This window comes from Phoca vitulina, unplaced genomic scaffold (genome assembly GCF_004348235.1).
Source record: "Phoca vitulina isolate PV1807 unplaced genomic scaffold, GSC_HSeal_1.0 scaffold41, whole genome shotgun sequence".
Lineage (NCBI taxonomy): Eukaryota > Metazoa > Chordata > Mammalia > Carnivora > Phocidae > Phoca > Phoca vitulina.
This window is the reverse complement of record NW_022589744.1, coordinates 14,451,966-14,461,927: the sequence shown is the minus strand read 5'-3', so window position 1 is coordinate 14,461,927 and position 9,962 is coordinate 14,451,966. Positions and strand designations below refer to the sequence as shown.

Below are 9,962 nucleotides of genomic sequence, written 5' to 3'. Positions count from 1 at the left end.
CTGCCTGTCCCCACATCGCCAGGAGGGAGAGAGGGAGGGAGGAGAGGCGGGGCCAGGGCTGGAGGGCGGTGCTCACGGGGACCCGGGCAGCTCCGGGCTCTGGGGACCCCTGCGCCTCGCCCACTTCTCCCTTGCCGGGGCTCCGCAGGGCTGGCACTGCGGGCCGCCAGGGTGCGTCGCGCCTCCCCGCCCCGCCGCTGTCCCCGGCCGCGCGGCTGCCGGAGCCCCCTCCCTAGCCGCGCGCTGCGCGCTCCGCCCGAGCCGCCGCCGCCGCCGCCGCCGCGTGCTCCCGCTGTCTCCTCGCTCCAGCCGAGCGAGCCAGAGGAACCTGGGAGAGGGAGAGAGCGAAAGGGGGAGGAGAGAGAGGCGAGAGGGAGAGAGGAGGGAGGGAGGGAGGGGAAGACAGAGAGAGAGAGAGAGAGAGAGAGAGACAGACAGAGAGAGGAGGCGGCGGCGAGGGAAGAGCGAGTGTGGAGCGCCGAGCCGCGGGGCTGCTCCGGAGCCGGCGGAGCCTCCTCGGATAGCCGCCCCGGCCCCGGCCCCGGCCCCGGCCCCAGCCGCTCGCGTGGTCGGAGGAGACGCGGCCGCCGCCGCCCGAGCCTGGTCCCGCGCGCCCCTCGCCGCCGGCTCGCCGGTGCCCGCGCGGCTCCGGGACGCCGCTGCCTGCTCGGCGGTCGGGATGCAGCCGGGGCATGGCCGCCGGGCCCCCGTCACCTGCCGCGGGGAGCGCTGAGCCCGTGAGTAGCCTGATCCTTGCCGCCCGCGCATCGCCCTGCGGCGGTCATTACCTTCGCGTTGCACGGACTGGGGGCGGGGGAAGCGCGGCCCGGGGAGGGGCGCTCGAGACCCCACAGAGGGAGGCGGGGCTGCACCGCGCGGCTGGGGACCATCCCGTGGGTGAGGGCGCGCGGGGAGGGGTGGCGCCCGCGGGGTCAGGAGTCTCTGCGCAGGGTCTGGGCTCCCCTGGTCCCTCCCGGGCTGGGGTCGGGACACGTGGCCCACCCGGAGGCCGGAGGAACGTTTTGTGAATGGGAAGGCCCCGGGGTCGGGCTCCATGGAGACGCAGGGGAGTCCCGCGCGCTGTGTGGCGGCGGCGGCGGCGGCACAATGCCCGGCTCGGGGAACTCCCCAGCGCGGGGAGGCCGAGGCGCACGGAGATCCCGGCCCGGCGGGGCGCATCCGGGGCCGTGGCCGGAGCCCGCGCGGGTGGGAGCAGGGGTTAGCGACCCCGCGGGGTGCAGTGGTCCTCTCTCCCAACACCCAGGCCCCGAGAGCCCTGGCCGAGTCCTTGGGGAGGCTGCTTCACGCGAGGAGTTGAGGACCCAAAGGAGTTGTGGGGAAGAAGGGGCTCTCACGGCTCCCTAAAGAGGGGTCCGCAGCGCCGCGCGCGAGGGTAGGCAAGGTAGGTGGGTGGGGGTGGGTGACGAGCGGCCCGCTGGGCCCTCCAGGGGGCGGGCTGGGGGCGCTCCCGGCGGAGTCTCTGAGCGGCGTCAGGGAGGCTCCAGTCCGAACCGAGTCTGCTTCTCCCCAGCCTTGGTCGCCCCCAGGGGCTACACAGCCCGGCTGGGAAACCTGGAGCCGGGGCGGCCGGGCACAACCCTGGCCCAAACTTTCTGCCCCGGCGGCCCCTGGGAGGCAGTGGCGCTCGTCCCTTCGGGAGGGCTGTCTCCGTCCGCGGCGGCCCGGGCGCGGCACGAGGCCCGAGGTCACATCCTCCCCTAGGTGCGGAGCCTCCCCGGCGTGTCTCCCCGCAGTACCCACGCTGCTGGGAGCCCTTACCCAGTCCGCGTGAGGATGAGGGAGCGGCACCTGGTGTGGAGGGACGTTGGGACCCTGTCCGTCCCAGAGCGGCCCGGGATCCAGAGTCTCACGTGGGGTGGGGGGTGTTGTTGGGAGTCTGGAACTCCGGCCCCCCGCCAGCGGGCACGGGGACCTCCGGGGTGGGGAGAAACTGCTCCGTGACAGCTTCCCAGCTTTTTGGAGGGACTAGGTTTATTTTTTAATGGTCACTTTTAAAAAGGACTCCCGCAGGGCCGCTTTTCCGAATGCGGGAGAAACAGCCAGCTTTGGAGGCGAAGGATGGGGACTGAGGGATCCATCCCCCAGGCGAGCACCCCCCCCCCCCAGCTAGAGGTGAAGTCGGGGCTTCGGAGGAGCAGGGTCGCTAAGTTCCTGCTGAAACACCCTCCTCGCTCAGGGACGCCCTGGGCGCGTACCCGGGAGCCCAGGGCACTCAGCACCAAGCAGGTTCCAGGCTAATGGAGTCAGGTCGCTGGTAATGAGGTCTTGTAGTCGGAAGACAGCTTTTGTTTTACTGGGCTGCAAAAAATAAATATATAAATAAAAAATAAATAAAAGTATAAACACCACGGCAGAACCTGCTCATTAAGCGTGCATAGTGGATTTGGGCGGATGTCTTAATTAGGCTGCGTTGTTAATGGGGATATTACACTAATTAAAACCAGACCCTCCAGGTGAGCGAAAATTGTGGAGGGAGAGGGAGAAAAGTTGCAGCGAAAGTGCTGCTCGAAGAAAGCGACATGTGTGCAGGTGGGGGGGCCCCGTGGGGGCTTCTTGGGGCAGCATCGGGGGTGGGGGGTGCCTTCTGAGCACCAGCAAGGTGCACCCCCTCCCTTCCCGCCTCCACCAGCCAGCGCTGAGGACTGAGGCTGCCACCCCAGTCCCTCCCTGGGGACTAGAGGCCTCCCTGCGTGGGCACGGGCTCCCCGCACACTCCTAGAAGCAATGCTTAACCCCTCGTTCCCCTGCTGGGAGTTTCAGGAAGGGCGACGGTGTGGGCGAGGTGGGAAACCCTGGGGGTTTCGGGAGCAGAGGCAGAATGACACGGGGGCACTCAGGCCAGCCAGTCTGGGCCTGGTGAGGCAGCTGTGTGCCAGGGGGATGGTTTGCCAGTGGCATATAGGCTGTTTGCCTCCGAGCTGCTGGGGTTTTCTGGCATGAGGTGCCCATTTCCAACAGCGATTCCCTCCCCCATAAAAAGAGGACTTAAATGATTTATCTGATCCACCCTCCAGGGGCCTGGGGCTTAGAGAGACCTTCATCCACCTCCTCTGGGGCCTTGGTCGTCTCAGGACGCTGGGGAGAAGCTGGGAATCCAGGAAGTGCCCCCCAGGCCTGGCCTCTCTGGCTGTGTCGGGCCTTCTTTGTGAATGCCCCTCGCCCAGTGCCCTCCAACGGGAGCAGCAGCTGAGCTGGGTGTATTCACTGCCCTTCCGCAGGGGCCAGAGGCCGTGCTGGAGGGAAGGTGGAGGCCGGAGTGGCCCCCTGCCATCTAGGGCACCCCGGGCGTGCAGCCCGGCGGCAGTACCAAGGACAGGGCCAGGGGCCCGCTGCCCGCTCTCCTGCCCTCCCGCCTCTGACATTGTACCGGGGCCGCTGGGGGCGCTGCAGGTGCTCGCCCTCACCCTGCTAGGGGGAAGGGGAGGGCTCCTGAGGTGCGCGCAGAGCTAGGGGAGCCCAGGGCCAGTGAAGAGGCAGATTTAGGAAGGAGGCCGGTGGGAGGACTCCTCGGTGCCATTCCAGAGTGGGCCTTCTGTGATGTTCCTGCCACTTAACTTTGAGCATTGCCAATGGCTTGTGGGAGAAATGGAGAGAAATTATGGAGCTTTTTGATATCTGGGTATGTATGAGACATGCATGGCAGCGGCTGGAAAAAATGGTACCCCCAGTCGTGGATCCTTGCCAGCCTGGTATAGCTCAGGCCTGTCTCTCCCTTGCAGAATTCTTCCCGGCCCCCCCTTCAACCATGGCCCAGAGCTCCTTCATTCTGTGATGTGGACAAGTTGGAGGCGCCTTGCTCTTAAAGGCAGGCACGCGGCTGATTTATCCCCACCTCCTCCTGTACACGCATGCTATTTGGTGCATGCTTGTGGAATCAGCAGTGAAGGAATGTACAAGTGAAGGGAGCTCCTATCCCACCCAGAAGTGTCAGCGGGGTAGGGGGTGGGCGTAGAGGAGCTGGGCAGGGGGAGACGGCTCGGTGAGCCCAACTCCACACAGGGATGGTATTTTCCCGGGGTTGCAGCATGGGGCTCACCTTGTCCAGCCCCTCCTCCGGCCCGGCTGTCTGTGCATCTGTAGTCTGTGGTCAGTTGTCTCTCTCTGCTTATTTATTGCCACATTCCTCCTCGATACTCTGTTATAAAGACAAATGGAACCTGACGCACAGCTGACATTTGGTGAGGAATTTTTTATTCTTAAACAAGTGAAGGGGAAAAACCATCTTGAAACTTTCCCCCCTTGAACAGAGATGCTCCTTCTTGGGCACCTGCCTTTCCCCAAATCTCCTCCTGAGGCAGGCCTTTCCTTCTGCACAACAGACCGGCTTTATGAACACATCCCATTTGCACCTACATCTTTTTGATGAGCTGCAATGTCTCCCCACGTTCTTTTATAAAAGCAGCACGTTATTTTCACAGGTTCATGAAACATTCAGGCAACCGAAACATCTTATTTTCTCCAACCCCTCTGAAGTAGGTTTTTCCCTGAACCATCACTGTCTCTTTTATTTATAACATTCTGGTTCCATCTCCCCCACTTCTCACTGTCTGTCTGTCTGTCTCTCCTGCCCCATCCCCCTTCACATCTTTGTTTTTCCCCCTGTACTTTCTGAGTGGTGTCGGCACTCCATATGTGACTTTCTCCTTGCATTACCTGTGAGAGTTGAGGACAGCTTTCAATTAACAGTTGGATGGTGGTAATAATTGAGTATACAGTGGGGTCTGTTCTTTGGGGGGGGATCTGCAGAAGGATGAGCATCCTCACTTAAATACCTCGTGACAAGGACTGATTTGGCGTATAGGATATATGTTTTAATGTCAGTGCTCTAAGTAAATTACTTTGCTCTAGCAGGTTCTCCAACACATGAGCTGCCACCAAATCATGCCTTAGGAAGGTGGCTTGAGATAACAAAGAACATACAATCTGTTACTTAGTTTGTAAGTGTTTCCCTTAATAAGGGGAGGGGGGAGCTCAGAGTATACAAATTGCATTTTGGAAAGTGTTGCCAGTCTAGGTGGAGCAGAACTGAATGCTCTTCCTCAGGAGCTGGGCCAGCCTCCATGAGGGACAGCCAGCCAGTGGGGGCCTCCGGGCCTAGGAAAGACTGTCAATTTTATTTTAAATTAGGGGCAGAAAGATGTGCTCAACTGTGTGATAGGGACATCTTCCTCTGAATCTCGTCTCCATTCTTCCTGTGTAGCTCAGGGCTGGTTCCTGCTGACCCCACCCGGGAGGTGGGTTGTAACTTGTTAGCATCAACGTCATGTTGTGGGGTGGGGTCTTTAGAGTCTGTGGTGTTCTCTGAGGATCAAGAACAAAGCAGTTCTTGTTGTAAAAAAAAAAAAAAAAATTTTTTTTTTTTTTTAAGGTTTAATGTTTAAAGCCAGAGCAAAGTCTCAGCAGAAAAAAAGGAGGGAGAATATGTGTGTTTCTAGCAGAACTTCACCCACTTATTGTTATAGGTTAGTGGCTGTACTGAGATCTTCCTCCCAAGGTTCTAGAAGGACGGGGGCATGGGGGAAGCAACCGCACTGTACCTAGCCGTGCCGGGCTGCTTCTGAGATTCACTCCTGCTCATCGGTGCTGTGTGCGCAGGTGTCAGCCAGGTGTCCGCCAGGTGTCTGCTGAATGCTGTGGGGAATGAGCCAACCCTTCTGGTCCGGCATAGCACTGGACCAGGGAACCAGGAGGAACCAGAAGGAGAGGCAGGTGCTCAGGTATGTCTATATTAGCCCTTTTAGAAAACAGTCCCACTTGCAGGTGAGGGAACTGCTTGGGGACGGACACCTGCTGCCAGCCAGACTCTGCACAGTTACATCAGGTTTCTTGTGGGGGGGCCAGACAAGATCATAACTTGTATCTTTTGTACATAAGAGAGGAGAATCCATGTGCCTTTATTTCTCTGAGACATCTTGGTTTCACTTCAAAATTCTCCTTCCACCAAAACAAATAAGCAAAAAGTAACACAACCCCCTCCAAAAGATCCCTTCTTGCAGGGCTTCCAGTACAGTTGTGTGGGCCGTGTACTGCCCAAGCCTGGGGCACAGCTGGAGCTCTACCTGTGAATAGTGGAACACCGTAGCCCTGCTCATCAGTGTCTCCTGGTTTGTGACACCAAATGAGACTGAGGGGTGATGATGACGGGAAAGGTGGCCCACTGGGACCGAGGCCCTTCCCCCACCCCCCTGCAATTTGTGTCTTTGGGCCCCAGGTGACTGGTGATTCCTAGGCTGGGTGTCCTGTCTCAGGATAGTTTTCTTTTAGGCCAGGATAATGAGAGCACAGAGAAGCACACTGCTCTCAGCACTGAAGCCTCTGTGTGTAAAAACGGGAACCCCTGTGAAAGCCAAGGGACGTAGAGTTTACTTGTATTGAAAAGGTGGATGGGTACACCTGGGCATTTAGAGAGGAGCAAACACCTGGGTACATTTGGAAGTAATGTCTCACTAAACGAATAGTTTAAAATCCTTACTGAATATAAACAAGAGGTTTCCCTACTGGATTAAATAGAAAATAACTCCAAGATCTTCTGGAACTTTTCTTCCAAGGATTGGGTACAGGCTGATGCTCCCGGGTCTGTACATAGGAGCTGCTGGGCACCTTAAAACTCAAGCTCGTGCTGGTGACTTCTCCCCTGCCCCACACTTTTTTTCTTTCCTGTTGGCAGAAGCAAGAGGGATTCTGCAGCCTCCTGTTTTCAGCAGGAGGTGTGAAGATGATTTTCCAGTAGTTCCCACGGGATGGCCGCACACTCCCCGTGTCCCTGCATCCCGTTACCTCGGGACCCAAGGAGAAAAAGGCAAGTCAGAAAGCGTTGTGTTCTGGCTCCTGTCAGGCTCCCCCAGCGCTTGCTGACTCATCCTCCCAGCCTTGCCTCTCCTGGGGGTCTAGTCTGAATCCTCGGTTAGTCTCCTTGTTAACAGGGGTTCCCTGAGATTACGCGGCACTGGTGCTCCTCCCGCGGGCTGATGGTAGAAGAACCACCCTTCACCCCCAGGACACACCCACTTAGATACACATTTAAATGCTACGCAACTTCTGAACGAAGCTGTCGATTCATTACCTTGCTGGAGACCTCAGGCCCATTGGGGTAGCAGCGTTGCTGGTCAGTGCCATGCACAGAAGAGGCGAGCGCCTGCCCATGCTGGGGTTGGGGGCGGGAATGCGGACTTCCCCACCCTGGGACTGGTGTGAGCTCGCAAACCCATTTACTCAGCTGGGCAGTAGGGAGGCAGCCGCTTTCAAGGAGCCGGCACTTAGTAGGCACACAGCAGCTGGTGGGGAGTGCCGGCCTTCTCTGGGGCCACCCACCTGCCAGAGGAATGCGCATCTTGTCCGAGTTAAGGTCACGGATGTTGCACTGTCTCCTGTGGCCATAAGGAGATGACATAGTTTCCAATGGTTCCAGGTGCCAAGATGGAAAGGAGTCTGAGCATCTCTCTATAGCATTTCTTATTTGGGTGGCCAGGAGGCGCCCCCAGGAGCAGCCTGGTGGCCCATGTTCTCATGAACAGGCCAGGGAGAGGGACACGAGTCAAGTCCTGGCTATGGGGCTGTGGACCCAGGGATCACCCCCACCAGGGCACTGGGAGAGTGGGGGGCTCTTGCCTGCTCATGCTGTGTTGCCTCAATGGGCCGCCTGTCTGTTCTCATGCTTCTACTCCCTGGAGGGGCGGCAATCTCAAGAACGACAGTTGGAGGGTGCTGCAACTGGGCTTTTGCTTTTGCAGGAGTGGCCTTGGATTCTAAGAATTGGGGGCCCTAGGTCATTGGCAGCTGGGTTTTCCATGAGTGGCGGTGAAAGGAAAAAGAATCTTTTTTTTTTTTTTTTTTTTTAAAGATTTTATTTATTTATTTGACAGAGAGAGACACAGTGAGAGAGGGAACACAAGCGGAGGGAAGTGGGAGAGGGAGAAGCAGGCTCCCCGCGGAGCAGGGAGCCCGATGCGGGGCTCGATCCCAGGACCCCGGGATCATGACCTGAGCTGAAGGCAGACACTTAACGACTGAGCCACCCAGGCGCCCCAAGGAAAAAGAATCTTGACCCCACCCCTGCCACCACCCATCCCAGACTCCTCTGAACCTGTGGATCGTCCCCATAACACTCTTAGACAGAAAGATTCTGTCCCACCTCTGCCTTCAGTAGGGAGATGAGTGATAAACCATTCTGTCCCTCCCTGCCTTCAGTAGGGAGATGAGTGTTTTGCAAAACATGGTCTTGCAAAAACCATTAGCAATAAACAAAGCGTGTGCATCTTTCTGGAATATTGACTCTTCCTCATTGAAAGGACCACAGTGGTGCCATTAGGCATGGCTGGGGCCTCCACTGTAGGGACAGGTGAGGTGGAACCAGGGCCCAAGGGGCTGCTTACACAGGCTTCTTGTAGACCGGGTATGGAGCTGTGGCTCACCAACTTCCCTGCTGCGCTCCCTGAGCTGCTCATAATGGACTTGATAGTGCTCGCTGCCTGCCTCGTAGGGGTGCCATCCATGGGTACATTAGTCAAGTGTTTTGGAATCTTAGCTGAAAAGAGAAGAGCTGGGGAAATCTAAGGTGAGAATTATTATTTTCAGTGGTGTAATATTATAAGCAGCGCTCATGGACAACCCACGCCATGTCGAGTGTTATGCTGCAAGTCAGCTTGCTGGCTGAAGGGAGGGAGACAGAACCTGGATGATGACCTTTGTTTGCTGGGGAGCCCGTTCCCCTTGTCCTCACCACGAAAGCCCCTCTGCCGGGGTCTGAGACAACTTTCTGGCATGACTACCAGTGAGTACATTTTTCTTTCTCACTGCAGACCTCTCCTAGGACAATTAAGAAGAACGCACATAGAATCCTTCTTCTTTTGACTCTTCCAGCATCCCCTGGCCATGCCTGGGATCTCTCTGCAAGTTTGCCCTTGAGTTGGAAGATACATGTGTGACTCTTTATGTGCATTGGTGATATTGCAATGATGAGCATTTGCTTTCCTGACGTGTCCATGCTAAATGCATAGGTGCTTCCCACCGACTTAGGTTGAAATATCATCTTAAAAGTATAAGTGTCTGTACAGAACAAATGGGTAAGACTGAAACCAGGTCATTAGTAATGGTGTCTGTGTTTACATGTTGAAAACATAGCACATGGTCTCTGCCCTCCCCACCCCAGGTTATCATGTTATTCTTTCTTGGCTGTGTGTCACCACAGAGACCAAATAAGGAAGAGCCCCCCCGCCCCCATCATAGACACAATGTTTTGTTCAGATCCTAAGAAGAAAACTCATAAGACCAGACTTAGAAAATTTTGGCCCCCGAGGATAATTTTTCAGAAAGTAATGAGCACTAGAAATCAGGGCTATAAAGGAAGTCTTTAGGTAATAATCATAACTGTGATGAGCGGTACCTCGAAATGCATTAATATACACCAACATTACAGAAAAATTAAGTCTGCTGGAAGGGAAGGAGGTGTGCTTTGGGGCCTGAGGCCGGGCCTTCTTTCCCCGTACCATGTCTAGGGCTCTGCACTTGTGGCCTGTCCCCATCTCTTATAGGGAGGCCCCCGTCCCCCCAGCTGGCCTTCAGGTGCACACATAGTGCGGATGGGATGGAGAAATACTATTTCCTCCCCAGTGGGTTCCTTTCGGGGCTGTGCTGTTTTCCAGCAAGGCGAGGGAATGCTGAGACTTCCCCAGGGTCTGGCCCCACGTGATCAGAGTCAGGCTGCTCTAGAGCTAGGGCCGGAGGGCGAGGCCCGGGGCACCCGCATGCACATTGCACCTCGAGGCTGCAGTGGTGAGTCTTCTGCAGTGCCCCGCCCCCATTAACAGCCAGACCACGCGGCCACATGTGCTCTCCTGCCCATCCCTCTCTTCCCCTCCCTGACCCCATAGCCTCTTTCTCTTTCTCCTGCCCCCCCTTCCCGGTTCCCCCCCTTCACCTTCAAAGCCAGCAGACTTCTCTAG

At 57.2% G+C, this 9,962-nt stretch overlaps 1 protein-coding gene across 2 annotated transcripts in view; it reads left to right on the top strand.

Annotated features, from left to right (window-relative positions):
* The first annotated feature begins 613 nt into the window (after window positions 1-613).
* RBFOX3 (RNA binding fox-1 homolog 3) overlaps window positions 614-9,962 on the top strand; it is a 413,554-nt gene continuing 404,205 nt past the window's right edge. For both annotated transcript variants that reach the window (XM_032429503.1, XM_032429501.1), the window contains exon 1: window positions 614-737. The gene's annotated coding sequence lies outside the window, so the exon portion shown is untranslated. The remainder of the gene's footprint in view (window positions 738-9,962) is intronic.